This window comes from Haemaphysalis longicornis, unplaced genomic scaffold (genome assembly GCF_048455015.1).
Source record: "Haemaphysalis longicornis isolate Haplotype H1 unplaced genomic scaffold, Haemaphysalis longicornis Haplotype H1 scaffold_53, whole genome shotgun sequence".
Lineage (NCBI taxonomy): Eukaryota > Metazoa > Arthropoda > Arachnida > Ixodida > Ixodidae > Haemaphysalis > Haemaphysalis longicornis.
In genome coordinates, this window is record NW_027526389.1 from 36,102 (window position 1) to 57,433 (window position 21,332).

Genomic DNA, 21,332 nt, shown 5'->3' on the forward strand with positions numbered 1-21,332 from the left:
GCAATTTATTTGGAATTAAATAAACACAGCATAAAAAGGGTTCCTAGATAGATAGATAGATAGATAGATAGATAGATAGATAGATAGATAGATAGATAGATAGATAGATAGATAGATAGATAGATAGATAGATAGATAGATAGATAGATAGATAGATAGATAGATAGATAGATAGATAGATAGATAGATAGATAGATAGATAGATACAACTTTATTTGAGCCATTGAAGTCACCGTTGAGGCGGCCTCCGACGGTGTGGTCCTTTATTCACAGGGCCCATAAACGGCCAGCACCTCCAGGCCCCGGGCCACTAGGGCCGCGTGGTCGTTGCGGCGGGGCTGGACCGTAGAATCTCCCATCGCTCTTTGGGGGAAGGAGGTAGGGGGGTGTTGGTTGGGTGTGGGATTTGTGGGATGGGGGCTTTGAGTGACATACACTCTGCAATCACGTGTCGCAAGGTGCCCTTTTCTTGGCGACAGAAGGGGCATGTGTCTTCATATTGTTGTGGGAACATGGTGTGTAGCAATGTTGGGTGGGACAGCGACCCCGCTTTAATTCTTCCCAATACTGTCTGCTCTTTCCGTGTTAGTGTACGATGGGGTACCGGCAGTGCGCGCCTGTCCTCCCTGTACATTTCTGTTACCTATTTGAAGCTAGTGACGGGAGTCGGGTGGTCTTCTCCTCCACTCGCCTCCTCTTGTGCCCGGCGTGCTCTCTCTCGGGCGTAGTAGTCGGCAATTGTGTTGCCGATTAATGAGGAGTGAGCGGGTGTCCATACGACCTCGACTACCCCTTCTGGTGGCTCTCTCTTGTTCATAATGTTTGCTGCCAAGGAGGAGGTCGTGCCCTTCCGGTAGCTGCTGTAGGCCTTCTTGCTGTCAGTGACCACGACCTCGACGCCGGGTTGAAGCAGCGCTAGTGCCATGGCCACTTCTTCCGCTGTGGTTGAGTCCCGTGTCCTCGTGGATGCCGTGGTAATTAGTCTGTTTCGAGACGTTACGGCCACTGCTGCTCGGTCGCTTCCCTTTAGTAGGGATGCGTCCGCGTACAAAACGTGAGGGTTGTCGCCGAATCTCCTCTCTAAAGCTGCTGTTCGCGCGTTTTTTCTTTCCTCGTCCTCTCCCGGCGTCATATTACGTAAAAGGGGCTTCGACGTGATTTTTGCTCGCCAGTGTTCTGGCATGAGGCCCGGTGTTGGCATCAGCTCGATCTTCCGTCCTATCTTCTGGATGACCCTTCTGCCGTGTTCGGTGCAGCTGCATCCTCTGGTTGGACAGGTGGGCTTCCACAAGCTCGTCCACGGTGTTGTGGACTCCCATTTCATGCAACCGTTTGGTGGACGTGTAAATGGGGAGTCCCAGGGCTTGCTTCGTTGCTTTTCTTATAAGTATGTCTAGTCCTTCCCTCTGTGCCTTCGTTAGTTTCAGGTACGGTGCTGCATAGGTGATTCGGGAGATGACAAAAGCCTGGACAAGGCGGATTGCGTCGTCTTTTTTTATGCCTCGATTCCTGTTGGCTACCCGTCTCAGCATACCCAGTACCTGTTCCGTGGTCGTTCTGATCTTGGCAAGTGCTACATCCGCTTTACCGTCGGTCCTCAGTATGAGCCCCAGTATACGGCATTGTTGGGTGGGCTCAAAGCAATTGAAAACACTGAAATAGAAATATTAAATTAAGACATACAGCAGCGGGTGAATAGTTAACAGTATTAACATAAAACAAAACGGCCTTAGTACATGAGTGAGTGCTTCACATGGACTGGAAAGCCAGCTCTTATTCAGGACACATTAAAAACATTTACAAATAAATCTTGCGAAAGAAAAACCTGCGACTAAAACAATTTAGCGTGGATTACTATTAACGCATTACAAGGTACAATCAACACAAAGATACAAAGCCATTGCATTGACACAGGAACTTTGCAACAGATATTTGTTGGTGGGACAATAGGAAACCGCACGAAACCGCATGAAACATTCCCATTGGGCTTTTTAGGTGGGTGGTTCTCAAATGAGGATGCGCTAGTGAGATATAAAAAAAAGGCATAACTTGGTATTAAAAACAAACACGTTCGAGCTGACTGCTTCATAATGTTGGTGGCGGCCTTCAGAACAGTACCGACTAGGGCACAGTGCTTGAGCCGAAGTAACGTGTACAGAAGCAAGAAGGTGCGCTTCGCCTTTGAAGCGTATTACACACTGAACAGCCAAAACACAGACAGCAGCAATGGGAACCCATCCACGATGTCCAAGGCCGTAAGGAGAAGTGTCTTGAATGCAACGGCCACTCCTGCTGACGCCTCGGGGATCTCTTTCTCTCTCTCTCGCTCTCGCTCTCAAAAAAAATATTCGGGCATGTAGCGTCTTCCCGTGGTTCCTACATAGGCAGTGAGAGGGGGACAGCAAAGATAAGTTCCACAATGAAAAAAAAATTAACTAGTTTGGCAACGTTAAATGAAGTTTATTTGGTGATAGATTAGTTTTCGCGCCGAGAGCACGAACTGAACTCTTATTAGAAAGCAATACTGCTTGGCGCAGTCACCAGTCTAGATGCGAATGTACGGTGACCTTGGATGCAACCACGCTCATTGTGCCACTTGGCCAATGTCATGTCAAACAGCGCGCCCTACAGCTGTCTGCCTACTCACTGCGCCCCAAACCCATTAGTGCTTACGTGTCCGTAGCTTCCATTGTTTACCCCGCTATCGTTCCCGGTATAAAAACATTGCACAAAATTTAAGATAACTCTTTTTGTAGGGTTATAATCCCTGAATAATTTGCATTGGATTTTTTCGTCAGCCGGTTACGTACCGCCCATTATACGTTCACAAGTCCAGCGTGGAAAAGTTGCTAATGGGTCTTATAGCTACTATTTTCTTCATTCTCGAGTACGCTTCGTTGCATGCACGCTGCAGATCGCAACATTTGATGAGAAGCAATAGGCTCGTTATTGAACGATCAGAACGCGCGAACATTAAACCACATGCAGCGACGGCTACAACAGACGCGAAAAAAGTAATGTAATGGGTAGAACAAACAGTTTGGGCGACAGCGACAAACGAAAAAAGGTCATGCATTGCTGCCAATGCCCTTTGTCGTCGTTGCTGTCGCTGGCTTGTATGCTGCTTCTGGCCGGAAATAAGCTCGCGACGGCGACGGCCCGTCGCTGCCGCAGTCGTCGCCGTCAGCGGCCTGTGTAAAAAAGTTTCGCTTGTCTGTGTCGCCCACAATACCTTTTTGCCGTACCCTCTGAGTGAGGTTCCTCGCGTCGCTCATCGCCTTAGACGCGTGTAGTTACCCATTAACAGTGCTGGGCGTACGCCCGGGAAAGTCCCATTTCTGTCCATCCTGCCCCCAATCAAAACGCAAAAAACCTGTCTGGACAGCATTTCAGTGTGCTGCTGTACGCGCGGCGGTCACTAAAATTAATGTAATTTTAGTGACTGCCACGCGCTAGACGCGCTCCTAACACTCAGCCTATTGTACGCAATTCTTTGGAGCCGCGCAGGCAGCCACAGCTACTGCATGGCAGCCACTCTAACCCTAACCGCCGAGCTACGAGTACAGAGTAGCGCTGCGACTACTCGCGCGACCGTGCTTCTTAGCTGCGAAAACATTCGGCTAGGATACCAACACTTCACGAATCAAAGGAATTGAAACGGTGCAAGAATCGACGCTGTTTACACACGGGTACAAAAGCCACCCTTCAAATCTAAGCAACGATCAAAATAAGTCACAAAAATGTTAGGGCTAACCGCTTCCACGGACCGAAGTTAAGAGAGCAACTCAACTTCGTTAAATACACAAGACAAGAATACGAGGTTAACTAATGGCTTACCTCTACTTCCCGCCAGCGTTTCTTCGTCCGGTAGATAAATCTAAGGTCGTCATAGCAGCGAAAGATCCAAAGTTCAAGGCGCGAAGCGTGCGGCGGCCGCGAATACAGTCCGGCCATGGCGCGCGCACCGCTACACAGTGCACATAGTCCCGGAATCGGCCTAAGCGCTGTCGGCGCTGTGATGTTCGTACAAAAAAAAAACTAGTTCCACGCACGCACGCACGAATGCACGTATATACGACTTGCTCGCGTGTTCATGATGTCGCGCTGACGCACAGGCGTGCAGCAGTTAGCCAACACGCGTCGTACTGTGTTGAAGCAAGTATGACGATAAGGGCAGGTCCAACTTCCCATGTTGCACAAAGCGTCTGCTTGAAAGCCCACTTCGTTCGTAGCACATTGTTTACAAAGCGCAGCCCCGTATTCTGGGCTGGCGGGACATCACGGTCTGGCGCGGTCAGCAAGTCGTCCGTCCGGTCTTGGCGGGTTCACCGCCTGTGTAGGTTTTTGCAGAACGCGCGCACTGCGCGGCTCGCTGAAGGTGCCTTTCTCACGCTTGCTCGGGCGGTTCGCGTTACCTGACCCGCCGGATGTATGACGCGTTACGTATCGTGTTCCACGCCTGCGCCGCCGCGCCATTGGGGACCGGGGGGGGGGGGGGGGGGGGTTCATCATTTCTCTTCGCTTAATAAAGGCGCTTGAGTTCCAGCAACCGATCGGTGTGTACGCTTTTATCGTCGCTCATCAGCCGACGAGACAGGTTACGGTGAAAACATAGACGGTGTATTTGAGATGCCCTCGCAGTGATATCGTCTGTTCCTCACACGCCGATCTTGCAGACGGGCCCCATAGTGTTGTTAGCACCAGTTATGTAGCCGGATTTCCTTTATTTAACCTAATAAAAGCTATCGTATGTGCATGCCTATCTCGGCGACACTATAGCCACGCTTGTTGGGTCGGGTCCGTGTTGCGGTTGCGGCTTGAGCTATCAGAAGAGCGCGGAATTCACTTCTTGCAACACCATTTTCCTCAATCGATCTCAGATTTACCATCCGTTTTTTTAGCTCGGCTAGTTGCGGATCAAGCGTACGTCTATCAAACTCTTCCAAAGGGGCCGTCTGGAGCGGCCAGTAGATTGGTTCCTTCGGTTTGCCACCTGCCGCCACTGAACGCCTTCGGTTTTCCGCCAGCCGCCACTGAACGCTGCGAGCAATCGTTGTACGAATTCATATTCTTTCACGTTTAGAATGCGCGGCAGAAGTAATCGGGTGCTTTTTACACAACTACTTTATATAATATATTCGTATGCAAATAAAACATCGCTGATGAGTTGGCGTGCGCAGATGGCAGGTGTGCATCTCCATGCTTACTCCCGCACTGGACAAGAATGAAATTGCAATTTTACTCTTCGTACTGGAGATGGGAGACGATGCGCAGGTTTACTCTTCACTGGTGCGGGAGCAGAACTGGGGCTGCACTCCGCCGCGCACGAGAAGAGTACGCGGTCAGTTTTGCTCTCCTCCGCATGGGGAGCGAACACCTGGATCCAACTCCCCGCAGCTTTCGAGGGGAGTCCGCCAACGCTTACAAGAGTACAATGACTGTTGGACACTTCAACTACTCCCCCGATTTCTTAGAGTGCACGTGGCGCCAGGCCTTCATTAGGGTGTGCCTCCACACCACGGAGAACATCACTACTACAAGCACACTATCGGCAGAAGCAGCCAAAGCCTTGAGCCACATCTCCCAAATCAAGATTGGGAATTTCATCAATGTTGTAACTTTCTACGGACTGGCGCCGGACGATTCCGCCAAGGGGTATGTGCAAGGTATTCCCCCAAGGTATTCGAAGTGTGCCGGCGGGTTTCCCCGAAGCACAGATTCTAGCCAGCATTGACCAAACTGAGTTCGAAGTCTACGCTTGTCGCCGACTTTGCCAATCTTCTATCATCATTCTCACCTTCGCCGGAACCAGGGTACCATACTACGTCGCATAGTACAGGGCGGAACACCCCTGCTCCTTGTACAAGAAAAATTTCCCCGTTTGCACCCAATGCCCCGAGTGCGGTCATCGAGCCCCGGCCTGCCCACAGCCAACTGTGAACGTCTGCCACCGGTGCGGCATCACGTGCGAGCCCAAATGCAACCTGTGCAGCGGCCAAGGGTTGCCCCAAGCGGTTCAAGGCACCCTGCCTGCTTCGGAAGAGGGAGTTGGAGAAATGTTGAGCGATGGAGCGGGCTTCCAGGAGGGACCTGTTCGAGCAGCAGGGACTGCCACGCGACCGGTCTACCACCGCGGGCAGGAGGAGGCACTGCAGTAGCTCGGGTTCCCCATCCTTAGAGGCACCACAGGACCAAATACTACAAAATAATGTCGCGTTGTTTTGTTAGTACCATTTATCAGCGAAAATCAACTGGATGTATCCATCAGTGAAACATTTTGGGGGAATCTTTACAAACACCCAATTGGTTCCGAAATGCAGATTCATATGATGAGTGCTGCACATAGCGAAACCCCTGGCTATTTTCAGAGAATCTTACTGGCTACATATGTTTAAAAAACACTTTGATATGCGCAGGGGCAAAGGAGATAATCAGAAATTTTAGAAAACACAACTGACACCTTTTCGTCTCACGAAAGTTTAATTTCCAAAAATCCCGCCCACCCAGCACTTACGTCATGATAGGAATGTGCTGCCGAATTGGATGTTTCCACTTCTAGCGTCTTTGGCAGGGCGTTAAAAAAGAAGTCAGTCAGGCAGTCAATGTGTCGGTCACTTGCTTTTATAGGCGTAGAAAGTGCTTTTCGAAGGGAACCAAAAATGAGCTCTCTCGATGACGACTTTGGTACGAGGAGCAGCCCCGCTGCTGTGGCCTAATGCTTAAAGGGGCCCTGAGATGGATTTCAAAGTGTTTTTGTTTGTGTCTGAAAACTACTCTATAGTTCTTGTAGAAAGAAGTCCGAAAATAGTAAGCATATTCGCTCACGCTAACAAAAGTTATTACCCCGACGAGAAAGAACTATTTGTTGGCTCGGCGGCTTGCGATGACGACATAGTCCGACCTCGTCCGAGGCGAAGCACTCATTTCATGGTTGGCCGCCGGAATGTCCGCGATTTTTGACGGCGGCGGTCGTTGGTTTACAGCGTCGTCGTTACCATGGTTACTTCAGCGAGTGGGTCGCACATGAGACGACGACGCCCTTTTTTTTAAAGTTACCTTTTCAGTCCTTACGGACTTTGAGCAGGAGGTACTGGTGATTGCGGAAGTCGACCTTGCAAGCGTGAGAGTTTCCGTGAACGGTAACTTATTTTTACCGTCGCGACATAACGATACAACGGCTAGAATTTCTAGCGACTGTAACAGCGAGCTCCCTGCGCAGGCGAAATGTACGCTCGCGTCTCGATTAGATTACCGTAAAGTTCCCAGAGAACGCCCTCCCCCGAAACATCACCCACCTCCTTTTACGGGTGAATATTCAATTCAGTGAAAGACGCACCCACCCCGTGAAATCGATGGCTTTAGCGCCGATGAGTGAACAAAACAAACCCGAATCATCTCTTCATGTGTAGATGCGGTCACTTATTCGTCCTTTCCGCGCTTGACCCGGAAGTTCGCCAATCTTGAATTTTTTCTTGATATCTCCGCAGTTTGGTTGGCGGTGCGGCCACCTTTTCGTAGTTGTTCGCACCTGACCCGAAAGTTCACCCATCTCGTATTTTTCACTTGATATCACTGTACTTAAGTTTGAGTGGGCGTTCTTCCGGAACTTTACGGCACAGCAAATGCACTGCGCTCGGCACTTCATACAAGCAATCTTAGTTGATGTTGTTTACTACATTCTTGCTAAATGATGATCAGGAGCACGATAAATGACAATTTTTTTTCACAATGAGCGAGCAAAATCTCTGCCCCTACTCCAGCCTCCCACGCTTCCAATGGTTCAGATGCCTTTATAAACTAGCATAGTTCTTTTATGCTTTTAAAATCGTGTTGGGCAAGGTAATATAGGTAACTGCGGAATCATTACTATATATTACTCATTTTATATCGAAATATTTCGCGGAGGCGTGAATTCTAGTTAATGCGATACTTGGTCCTAATTGTTCCCACTAGATGGCGGTGTCAACGTCATGTTTTCTATTTTTTTAAGCTCTACAGCAGAAGTATACGGCTCTTTTAAAAGAAAATTATTGTATTGTGAGAGTTCAATCTAAAACGTCCAAGATTCAAGCTATTTCAAGCGTAAGCGAACAGTTCTGGGCCACAAACTTTTGTGTCATTTGCTTTGAGACAAATTCGCCAGATGGCGCTACTTGGCAGAGCCGGAATGCAGAAACTGCAGAGTGCAATCGTTTCGTTTTCAGCGGCAAACGGCTACTCTTGCTTAATTTAACACGGTAAACGGTAAAGCGTGCAAAGGACACTAGGCAACACGTTCATTCAGAAGGCCGGTGCAGCAAACCACAAATTTCCTGCGATCATGACTTGATGGGAAGCAATGAAATGAAACTCTTTGGCGGGAGTTGTCGTTACGGGATGCGCATGCTCTTGCCCTTGTCGCGACCGGCGCAGAGAATCAGCTGCGACAGCGTTTGGGCTTGAACTGGTTTATTCAGCCCGCGTGAGCGCACTTGAGCGTGCGCCTCGTGATCACGAGCAGTGCCCGGCGTCGTCCAAGCGCTGCGTGCGGAGCTCCGCCTTCGTCGTCGGCGCAGCGCTCCCTTGGCGCGCCATTCGTTACCACCTCATAACTGAAACAGCGTCGAGGCTACGCTCGAAACACAGATGGTGCAAAGAATCCTTTCGGATACAGCGTCCAAGAAAGCAAATGCAAAGAAAACTGATGATACTCTTACACCAGACACGGAGCGCTGAGCGATCATGCTGCAAGCGTCGTTGCTCCTGCGCTCACTGTATGCTTCCGCCGAGAACTGAGGAGCGTCAAGCCCGGTTTGGCCCGGTGTGTAAGTACTTTACACTCCGGTATAAAACAAATATGTGCGACCGTGTAAACGCACACACACACACAAAATACTATTACGTCACGATTAGTTCAAGAAATAGCCGTTGTGCTCCGATACCATCGAACCCCCCAAAACCCCCATCGCAGGGCCCTTTAAGGGGCTGTGCTTATGACCTCAATGACTCGTGTTCATTTCTAGTCGCGGTGGCCGCTTTTCAGGTGTAGGCGAAAACCTAAAACGTCCGTGTGTGGAGATTTGGGTGCTTGTTAAAAATCCCCAGGGCGCAGAAATTAATCCGGAGCCGTATACTACGGCCCGCTTTTTATTCTCATTTCAATTCTTTAGCAGCGGAGGGAGAAGTTGTCAAATGCGATTTAGGATTTTTAAACTTTATTTACGTCTATTTCGTAAAACCAGTAGGTGCAGTGCATGGGGAAACTGCTTGCATTTTATACCCCCAGATTTGCTGTGAAGCCAGCTTCATAGCGAACATTAGAGCCCGCTTTTCTCGGCATTTTTACTCCCTTTTTATCGCTTATATTCCGACAACATGTCTTTGTAAACAGTTGAATTCTCCTTGCGTATTCATGAATTTAAAGTGGGCAGGAGGCATATGTTAACCTATGTTTTCTTATTCTTCCAGGATTGGCAGGTGGAGTAAACGTTACACTTATCTACTCAGATTATCAAAACTGTTCAGTTTTTCGTGTCCCCCCGGGAATGGCAGGTAGGTCTAAATTGTTTCTGCAACTGCGTTAAAACCTCCCTACGGCAAACATATTACTTAAGATTATTTTCTGTACAAATCAAACCAATAATTTCCAATCCAGCATGACGAACAACACAGCTGATAAAAGTTTGCAGAAATAAATTTTATATGAACAACAAAAAAAAAAAAAAAAAAACCACAGGCCTTTCAAAATTATACTGATTGTATTCGCACACACTTGAAAGTACTTGCAAACACGGCGATATCGAGAAAAATCATGGAAATTAATGACTTATTGTGAGCATAAATATTGGCAATAGAAATTTGTTTGAAGGTAAGATTGTGTGTTACCCAGAGAAACTGTTTCTATAATAGAAAACAGCTGGTTCTGTTTATATAACAGCGAAACATTGGTTTCACGTTGTAAGAAAATTATCACATGATTTCCGCCACTAAGGTAGTTTGGAAACTTTGTAGTACTTACGGAGCTCTGATGTTCTTCTGGCGCAAGAAAGAATACTACGTTAATTCATATTTTCACAAATTCCAAGATTTTGTCGGTAATTAAACAATAACAACTGAGGAGAAGAAACACCTGAACGAGACTGTACATTTATGTCACCCAAAAGAACAAGCTATAAACATAACAGTCGCAGATAAAAGACCAAAAATGGTAAAGCTGTGCTATGCTTTGGCAAAAATGACCGAGTACAAGTAAAGGTAAAATTTACAGTATGTGTTTGTCACTGGCACCGGTTCTCCCTGAGGTATTTCTGGTCCCGAGAGATACCCCCCGTGACATGCGGTGATGCGCGGCCAGGTCACCCGCCCGGGTCCACGGTGGTACGGCATGTTCTCAGCTCCCACCACAGTTCCGAATGCAGCTCTCTAGGACGCGCAGCTGTCCTCTTCCGAGGCCGCGGGAGACGAATTGGTTGTCGATAGGAAGGCATAGCAGTTGCCGTTGTTGATTGACCAGTGGTACGTGCACAGTTCCGGGCGCTCGCCCGCCATGCGTCTCGGTCACGCTCAACACGGCCTCCCTTTTCTTTGTCCATCCCGGGATCGCCTACTCCTCGATCGCCTCAGCGCTGGCAGGTTCCGATTGGCCGACGCCTTGCAAAAACTTGTTCGATTCTCTTGAGCGCTAGGGCTGCAGACCGAGATAATAATCTCGGTGTCGAGTACTTTGCGTCTCCTTGTTCTCTTTTCTTTTTTCTTCCTGTGGCCTTCTTGTGCGGTTGGCTTAAGTTTTGTACTCAAGGCAACTTGCACTTTGCATATACATAGTTCAATTATTGTGAAAATTTGAGGTTTCTGGAAGTTTCCCAAGGTAATTAATTGTTGATGATTGTTCAGCCAATAGTCATTAAATGCCCCTTTTGCATGCATATATTTACGATGCTTACCTTGTATACATATTCTAGTTTTATTACTTTTTCAGGTTGGGGGTGCCTTGTTTTCATCAGTGATCTTGCTAACAATACTATGCCAACAGCATGCGAGAGAATGTTTAACCGCAGTTGCGGCACTCGGGACCCAATAAATGTATTTTATAACAGTAGTTGTGTAAATGTAACTGAAAAAAAAAATAAATCTCTGAGCTGAACCTTTTATTCCTGGTTACTGTGCAGTTCCTGTTGTTTACAACGAAACCTTGACATGGCTGTTTTGCTGCCCTATGAATTGGGAAGCATCACAGAAGTTTATCAGGCTTGTAAAAAGTGGTTAACGTGGCGCGATCGAACGGTGGCAGGAGGTGACAACAACGAAATAAACAAAAAACAAATGCTAAAGGTACTTCCGAACGGCTCAAGATCTCACACACCCACGGGCTGTCATCTCCTCCATTGCCTTTGCTACCAACTTCCGGACACCTACACCCACCACCGACGCATCCAACTGGAACTTCAAACTTATATCTCTTCTACCCCTAACCCCCAAATTATGACCCGACTCATAAAAAAGAACAAGCATGCATTCAAATCTTCGCAAGATGCTAAAAGTTAACCTCCAAGATATCCGATACGTCAACGCAGCTGACTATCACAGTAGACCAGCTTTCACGGTCACATTCGATACGTTGACGCAGCCAAGTATCACAGTAAACCAGCTTTCGCGGTCACCACTGTAGACCATAAAAAAAAATGAACTGACTTCCGCACAGTAATCGTCAATGAATCCACAACCACACAAAAAACCCCATAGCCCTCACACTCACGTGCTTCGCCGCTTAAACAATAAGAAAAACCGCATTTTCAGGTAAGCACATAAAAACAGACTCGGTTTCTTGGCTGAACTATAAAGACTGTGACAGGCAGTACCAATCCCTTTTTAAATCTACTCGTCGCAATTTCTACAGCTATGACTTAACATCCACGATAACTACCAACCCCCAGAAATTCTGGCGTGCAATCAATCCTAAAAGCTGCCCTGAAATACATAATGATTGTAGATAAAAACAGCCAAAGTGTTTCAGAAACTGAATGCGCGCAGATACTAAACAACTCATTTGCTTCCGTGTTTACTTGCGAAGCTGCTGCTTCATTACTCTTCACAATTGCTTCCTGGCTGGCATCATGCCTGAAATCGTCATTTATGAGGGGGGGGGGGATTTTATCTTAGCTCAATAAAAGTATTTAATCAGCATGTTATCATGTGGGCATTAACAATACGTTACTAAAATACTTCTTTAAGCATTGCTCCAATACTGGCAGCACTTTTCCGTCAGTCCTTATCTGAGGGTTCAGTCACGTATAATTGGCGAATAGCAAAAATGGCACACTTCTTCAAATCCGCTGATCATTTCTCACCACTAAACTACGAACCCAGCTCTCTGACCAGCACTATTTGTACAATTATCGAGCATATCACACATTCTTATGTTATTACATACCTGCAAGATCATAACACTATTTTAAAATTACAACACAGTTTCGCTAAAGGTTAGTCGTGCGAGACCCAATTGGCCGGATTTACTAACGATTTATATACTTCAGTAGACTCCGGGCTGCAAGTCGATGCAGTCTTAGATTTCTCTAAAGCCTTCGATCGTGTTTCTCGCCATAGACGACTTTCCAGCAATCTAAACTTAATCTACATCTGGCTTGGGCTAAAGATTTTGTTACTTCTAGATTCCAGTTTACATTTGTCAACAATCACTCATCTGCTATCGCTCAAGTAACCGCAGGGGTCCCTCAGGGTAGCGTATTAGGCCCACTACTTTTTCTAGTATACATTAACGAGCTTCCCTCATGTGTATGATACAGTGGTCGCCTATTTGTTGATGACTTTGTAATTTGCCGTACCATTTCTTCTGATACCCACCGTTGTAGACTGCAATCTGTACTAGATGCTTTTGACACTTGGTGCTTAAGATAGATGATGCCCATCATTGTATCCAAAACAAAGCAAATGTCGTTTTCATCTGGAACCCCCCCCCCCCCCCCATTGTGCAACTTTTTATACCGTAAATCATATTGCAATAGAGTTAACCAACTCGTACCGGTATCTTGGTCTTCGTTTCAGAAATGATTTAACATGGCACCACCATATGAACGTCATCCTTGCCTCAGCAAACCGCTTCTTAGACTTACTCAGGCGTAATCTAAAACAAGCCCTATCTAATGTAAAAAGACTTGCATACGTTCCCCTTATTCGTTTAAAAATAGAATACACCTCGGCGATGTGGGATCCTCATCAAACCTATATTACAAATAACCTGCAGTCATTACTGAACCGCGCTGTTCACTTCGTCTTTTGCGATCATTCAACATTTACAAGTGTCGCAGCATTAAACAGCGTGCTCAAGTGGATAAGTTATGTGTTCGTTGCGCATATGCTCGCCTGTACCACAGCGATTTCTTTCAGCTTCCATCAGACATTTATCCGAAAAAAGTTGAGCGCCCACTATGTCACTCGTACTTGTATGCACAGTCATTGCTGCCCCACACCATAACTGACTGGAACAATTTACTCTCATATAGCTACCCAAGCACTCATAAGCATACATCACTAAATTTCAAAAGTTGCGTTGTCATTTGTGATGCGCTGAATTGCATTGTCCCTTGAAACGAATTGTTTGTTGTGCACCCGCGCTCTTCTCTTTTTTTTGCCCTTTCGTCACTTTCCTGTACTTACCTGCAGTTTTCCTTGTGTGCTCTTCCATTGCAGAGTAATTTGCTTGTCATCTGTAACTGCCTTCTTGCGAAAGCGCAACCCACTTATTTGTTCAAATGGTTTTTCCTAAAACACATTGCACTTCTGACGTGTTTTGTTACACGGAATTATTTTTTTCGTTGCTTTGTATATTATTTTCTTTTTTATTTTTACCTTTTTATTTTTTCAGTTTTCTAATACTGCTGTTAACATATGTGTTTTTTCAATGTGTGTATGCCTCCCCCCCCTATGCAATACCCTCCATTGAGGGCCTTTAGGGGTACTATGAAATAAATAAATAAATAAGCCACAACAACTCTACACTATCTCACTGTTGTCGCAGATTCTCAAGCTGCCTGTCAAGCTGCCTAACTCGTTGCTCCCTTTGTATTCTGCATCAATAAATTCATCCACAATCTCCCTGACCTCTTCATTCTCTGGACCCCGGGACATGCGTATCTGGAGGGGAATGAGGCGGCTGGTTCTGCTGCCCACACGCATATCTACCGGGGCATTCACCGTTATCACGTCGCTGTCACCGTCTAAAGAACACCACACCGTGCCTCAGACGTAGGAAGACATACCGACAACTGCCGCCTCAAACGCCGCATTCTACCTCCACCTCAAGACAAGCTGACCAAATACGTCATTACTTGGTACCTGCTTCACATGAATGCGTACCCACAGGCACCTTCCTCCATGCCATTCATCCCACCTCCTACTGCACCAACCGCAAGTACTGTCCCCAACCCTGCATACTCTGCCACATAATGTGGCGGGCTCCCACACTTCTCTTGCCCCCAACCCCTCCACCAGCCATTTAGCAGTGGGAAGGCATATTAGCCAACCCTGACTACGGCGTTCAACTTCCGCATTTCCAAAGGGCCCGTGAAGCAGCAACTCCCAGGGACTTAGGGACTGAGGCCTCTCATCGCCGTAGTCCATATAATATCTACTTTTGGTGTAAATAAAGTTTACTCCTTCACCTCTTCCTCAATTGTTCTGAAGGGACTAAAAATTGAGCAGGATCATTAGCCACATCGATAAATAACTAAATGATAACAAGATAAAGACAAACAGGGCTAAAATAGGAAGGAGCGACATGACCAGTTCGTGCTTATTCATAGCCCGAAGCCCCCTAGTAAAATATGTAGCAGTGAGTAAGAAAACTATTCGGACGATAAAGTAGCAGCACGTAGCCCGAGTCACAGACATCACTCGTCTGGAGCTGTTTTAGCTGAGGGTTCCAGTGTCTTCTAGAGGTATCACTGACTAATGTTTCTCAGCTGCCTTACATTGAGAAATTGCAAAGCAAAAATATTAGTACCATAGACTGCTATCTCATCAACCCGCGCTACCTTCGTTCTAGTAGTAGGCACAACTTAAAACGTGCACGTAGACATAGTCAAAGCTTTTTTTGTATGGCAGAAAGCGCACGACACTGCGCCTTTCGGTGCAGGCCTACTTCACCGCCATGCTTTGTCACCTAAGAGTACCATGCTATCGAGCTGTATTTTCTACGTTGCGGCATAACGCCGCTTGTGTCTTTAAAAAATGGCCGCAAAACGTTTAATTTACATCTAATTGGTGGTGTAAGACTGCAATGTGTGAAAGCGTCCATTTATAATGTTTCAGTAGAACAGATTTTAAGTGGTGTTCATTTCCTTGTCTTAAGGGTTATGACTGCATTTGAACCACGCATTAAAACCACGTCCTTGTTTCTGCTGGTTTATTTACTAACATCATGTTTTCTCTGCCGTGCAACGTTTTCTGCGCCTCGATGATTTTCGGGTATTTCGGGCCGACAGGAACCAAGGACGGGTCTCTTGCAGGTGCGTTCCCACTACCCCCACCGCCCTATCAGGTATGCCTTGTCGCGGAAAGGACCGAGCCGGGACCACGAACGGGAGCCGCCACTTTAATGGGACAGGATGGAACCCTATGTACAATGATGATGATAGTAGTGCACGCTCCGTTCGAGTGCACGGTCTCTTCTTCTTCCTCCTCGCCGTGATTTCCAACATCCTCCCGACCACGAAAAGATGAAGGTACTAAACGACTAAACGACAGCGTTATCGTTCCAAAGTACATGGGTAATTCAAAAACGAGCCGGTGCAGTGTTGAAAGCAGTCCGGTGCAGCCCCAGTGCACTTGCTCCGCCACCGGTTCGGATCGGACACCTCGTTGCGGGTGCGCCGCCAGGAAACGAAGCCGTGGGACCCCTGATTGAACGACCCTTTTAATGGCGATGGCTGACTATGTACAATGATGATGATACTGGTGCGGTATGTTCCAGGAGCCTCATCTACTTCCTATACAATTCGCAACATATTCCCGGCCACAAAACAGATGTAGGAAAAACATTAACGTCTTGCTAACGGCTCCTGGCGAAACATAGCACTGCAGTTCCTGGTGAAAGGCTAACGTACTAGAACCTAGACAGCCTTTTTCTTCCACCTTTGCTTCCGGTTACTTGCTTTCTTCCGGTGCATCCAGGATTTCAACCGCGTTGCTTCCGACGTGTTCAGATGGTTATCATGGTCCACGTTGCGTTTGATTCGTTGCCGCACTGAGCTTTTTAAAGACTGCCGTAAATCGCTGATAACCCCTTGTACTTTCCACTTCATCGTTACGATGGTATTGTCCCATGTTTCAGCACTTTCGATCTCCTCGGCAATCTTGTCTATGGCAATGAGGTCTTCGACTTCACCGTCCAGTTTCTTTAGGGCTTGTTCTTTCTCTAGCAGTGTCCTATTCCAGCTAGAAAGCATTACTAGCGAAAGTGAACCGTATGAAAGATGTTTCTCAACTTGCCTAATAATTGTGGAGACTTCGTCACGTAGCTGGAGTCGTTGGCTGATAAGCTCCTCCATTGTTCTCCTCGGCCTTAGTCAGACCACAAAATCGTTGGGAGGTAGGAGTTCCTTGGTATGGCAACGAAGAAGTACACCGTCGTTACAACGTATGAATGTGGTGTCTTCATCCTGAATGCATGTGCTTGAAGCTCGTTCACCTCGGGTCGTTTCCTTGTGCTTCACGCTCGTTCTGCGTCAGGTGCAACGGTCCTCGCCCCACGGCTCACGTTGTCGTTGGTTGGTAGCCCGCACGGACCTTCCACCGTTGAGTTCCCCTGGCGCGGCTCCAGACGAGGACACAAATGCACCGGCGGAAACTTCTTCTCGAAGGTCGATGGGGCCGGCGCTCGTTAGGGTGTCTCACGTCTGTGAAAGCCGCTTTTCCCGGGTTTCGGCACCTTGTCGCGGAAAGGACCGAGCCGGGACCACGAACGGGAGCCGCCACTTTAATGGGACAGGATGGAACCCTATGTACAATGATGATGATAGTAGTGACGCTCCGTTCGAGTGCACGGTCTCTTCTTCTTCCTCCTCGCCGTGATTTCCAACATGCCTAATCGCCCCTATGCTGGCGTGTCAGGCCGGGTGTTAGAGTTTCGAAAGGGCAGAGCTAGAGTATACGGTGAGGCTGGTTACGTGGCCCCTCGCAATCAGCAGCAGTGACTGAATCCACCACTTCCGGGTTTGCACAAACTGTGCACGCTTGGAAACATGGCTTGTTGCGCTCCGTAAAGTGGAAAAAGTCTTGTTCACGGGCGGCATAGTATTGCCTGCCTATCCGGTTTCTCGCGGCATGCCTATCCGATGCAAGACATTACAACTGCTGGCGTGCTTTATATATTCTCAAGGCATATTTTGCTATGTGGTTATGATGTCTTGCATCGCACAGGCGCATGGCGAGAAACTGGGAAAATAAGCAGTACTGCGCCACTGTGGACAAGACTTTCATAACTGCACTTTACGGAGCGCAACAAGCCACGTTTCCGAGCGTGCGCAGATTGCGCAAACCCAGATGCGGCGGATTCAGTCACTGCTGCCGACTGCGACCGGCAACGTAACCAGCCCCACCGTATAGTCTAGCTTTGCCCTTTCGAAGCTCTAACACCCGGCCTGATGCGCGATTAGACATATCTGATAGAGCGGCGGGGGTAGTGCGAACGCACCTGCAGAACGCCACTCCTTGGTTCCTGCCGGCGCTCCTACGTGGCGCAGCGATGCAATTCGCCCACCTCTCCAGTGCTCCGTTTACTTCTGCGCGGTAGCAGCATAGTCTTTGCTCTTATCGATATATCTTGGTGTGCGTGTGTCACAAACTGGTGCGTACACCGTCTGCTATTATTGTAAAAAATCTCAGCATCATTATGCAGCACGCAATAATTGTCGTACAGTGGTTTTTAATAATGTAATACAGACGCTCCGTCCATGGAAGTTTCCTTTTCTATTCCCTTGTCCAACCTCTGAGAAGTTTATCGAACACAGCGCCTATGAACCATTGCTCGGCTGTTGGCGTGAACCGGAAACGTATCGAATTCACGTACGTCACCACGCACAGTAAATAACAAAAATATAAACGGCCACTGCTTCGTGACCATGATGAGCCGCGTAATCTTCCCACCATCGAACCCCGCTGAACCTTCCAGAAGGCGTACATTGCAGCCGACTGCGCTGGGCACTCTTTTTTTTTTGTTTTTGTCGCTAGCGCGGGTATAAGAAGGGCGCCCGTGCCGAGACAAAATCAGTTCAGGGGGGAGGTCGGGATGTAACAACAGCTTCTGCCCGTGCGTGCATCGCCATCGCCGACCCGCACCCTGGAGGACTCCAACGTACTCCCGGGTCTTAAATCACGGTATCTGACATCGGTCGGCTTGGCCTATGTTAAATCGTCAGAGCATCGCTCCACGGGAAGCCAAATCGCCCTCCGTATAGCCGGGCATCATACGGCTAGACCGGTGAATATTGTGGGACTTTGTCTTACATATGCATCTAACTGTTTTCCTTAGTTAACTCCGCTACCTTGTAATATTCCTTATTACGCTCCTTGTTGGTATCATCTGTAACGTTTTACTATCGCCTTTGTACTTTTTTTGTTACCACTTGCTAATATTCATACTCTCATGCCTGTACAGTGGCTCGCCTGTTAAAATATAAGATTTTCTTTGTGGTCTTTCATTAAAGCTTCCGTCTCGTATTTTCCGCACTTGTAGGCGAAACCAGCGCATCAGACGTCACCGGTGACGTCATCCCTCGTCACCGGTGCCTTGTATATTCGGAAGGGTTGTTACCTTGCGAGAGACGACTCCCCATATCTTCTTAAGAGCGCACCTTCTTAGAGGAAACAGTGACACTGTGGTGGTTCGTCTTCTGGCACACCGCATTTGTTAGACTTGTGTTTCCACAATCTTTGTTCTTGACCTATCAGCCTGCGCCCTACGTGATTTTAATGCACGCCACACGTCAAAATAGCCTGGGAACTACGTTTTAGTATCTATGGCACAAACAAACAAAGGGTTAATGCCGCCTCATTGGAGTCGCATTTGCTTCATCTTGAAGCACAGTCTGTACAGCCAACTTCATGCAGGACGAAGACATTAAATTCCAGGTAAGCTCGCTATCAATTGCTTTTGAAAAACTAGCGTCTCACATAAGCAGCTATGCAGGCAATCTTTATAAGAGGGCTCTGGTAAACGGAGTGGAAGCTTAAGTGGAAGCTCCGGATTGATGCAAAGATCGACGCACACTCAGAATCGCCCACAAACTTTATTTTTCAAACACTTTCACCAAAAATAATGCTGTTAGCTGAGCACCTCATCAAAGCTAACTAAGACTAAAACTAACAGGAAGGGGGGGAGCTCAGCCAAGTTCAACATCACGGGATCACGCTCACATATATACTCATTGGGGCTCAAAACTCACCACGAGTTTACGTATCATCAGAACTTCTATGGGCTCAGAAGTCATGTTGGATAAGAACTAATGTTGCCTTTCATCTCATTCTGGCTCATAGCTCACCCTTGCTCAGAACTTATTGGGGCAAACAACTGATTTTAACTCCTAACGCATACAGACTCAGAGCCAACACAAACACGGAAATCCTCCGGCTTGAAACTCACATGGATTGAGAGCTCATACAGACTAAAAACTCGCAGTGTTTCTGAGCGCACGGTGCCTTGCAACGCGCGTAGGGTTATAATTCAGAGCTCAAAAAATGGGGCAGCAGCGGCGTCGACCAGATTACATTGCGTTCACTAGAGGCATATTTTGTACACGCAGGTTTCCCTACACGCGGGCGCTTCATTTTGCCTATCTCCCGCTGCCTCCTCCGCAATGCCTCATTATGGCCATTTTCGTCGCAACAGACTCATCTGAAAAATATCCTATGACCGCGTGACGTAACGTGAGGCCTGCAGAACAGTTATTTTTCATCAGTTGCTGTGGACATAACAACCAACCGAGCGACTTCCCATCACGTGGCAGCACGGCATAAATTCCAGCATGTTCCCAAGGCACCTTCTGCGTACACGGGGGTTTCACTGTAAGCCTCGTGGCTTCGTGACCTCAATCTGTCCGTTCTGTGCGCAATTCGTCACAGTGGCTCTCTACATCCCAAAAACCGTGATTCAAAAGGATCACGACGTCAGCCGGCTGTAGCGTCAGCCTTGCCCGGCCATTGGTCCCTCCTTAGTGTATACGAATAATACACCGAAGATGTTTACCTTTGCCCGTCCTATGCGTCCTACGCATGCGCTTCGAGTGGGGTATACCGGGCGGCTTACGACTGTGTCAAGGACAAGAATGATGGCTGGGGACGGTGAAAGAGGCAGAGGGAGTTTAGCGGTAGCGCTGCATCAGAGACGGGGAAGCGGAGAGGGGCAAAGAGGGTGGCGACAGCAGTGCCGCAGCGGGAAAGGGTTTAGGAATAGGAATACTGTGGTGACAGCACCTGTGCACGTCGATCTAGCATCGGACGGTATTACATCATGTGCGTCAGGTGGCTGGCCGGCTGCAGCAACGGTTGCATTACATCATGAAGGAAACAGAGAGAAGGATACTAAGCCGACACCCTTACGAAACATTTGAGAAGCCCCTCCCGCCATGAAAGGATGACCACGGAGCCGGCTACCCTTCCTAAAACTCCTCTTCTGCGCCTCGCCTTCTCCACAATTATTTGCGTTCAAATCGCAGCTGATAGGGTAAGCTGAAGCACGCAAACGCCGAAGGAACTGATGGACTCGAAAAATATATCAGAAGTTAGACGTAGCAATGAAGCAACACTGACTCGTCCTGGACATCCTTGTAGACGCAGCTCGGTTAAAAACGAAGTCTTTTGCTAGAGTTCTACCCATTGCATTACTCGGGGTATCTCCTTTGTAGTTTTTTTTTTCATTCATGCGGCCAATGCATGGGAGGAGCGGTGAGCGCAGTGGCGGTTGCGCGCGCATAAGGCGCTGGCACTAAAAAACTGTCACGCCGTACGTGATGCATAAAAACATATGCGGACTAACTTATAGAGCATTACGAAAAACCGGAGGTGGCGACCCGGCAAGGCGCGCTCAAACTGGATGAACAAGCGAAAAAAACCACCACTTCAAACGACAGCTTCGCGGGAATTCGGCCTATAAAGAGTGGTTTTGTATGTTTATTTTTAATCACCGCAAGGACCTATAAACTCCCACTTGGCAGCAGCGGGAGCGGCCGAACTGCAGCGCAGTCATCAGACGCAATATTACCACATTTACCTTTTCCGTCTCTGTACATCTTTTCATTGTTGCCCCTGCTTCTGCCCCAGTGTAAAATCTTTGTATTCCA

At 47.7% G+C, this 21,332-nt stretch overlaps 1 long non-coding RNA gene across 1 annotated transcript in view; it reads left to right on the forward strand.

Moving 5' to 3' along the window:
• The window catches only part of LOC144140871 (uncharacterized), a 38,339-nt gene extending 27,210 nt beyond the window's left edge, over positions 1-11,129 (forward strand). The window contains exons 3-4 of the long non-coding RNA XR_013316373.1: positions 9,448-9,531; positions 10,958-11,129. This is a non-coding gene — a long non-coding RNA (uncharacterized LOC144140871). The remainder of the gene's footprint in view (positions 1-9,447; positions 9,532-10,957) is intronic.
• The last annotated feature ends 10,203 nt before the right edge of the window (positions 11,130-21,332 follow it).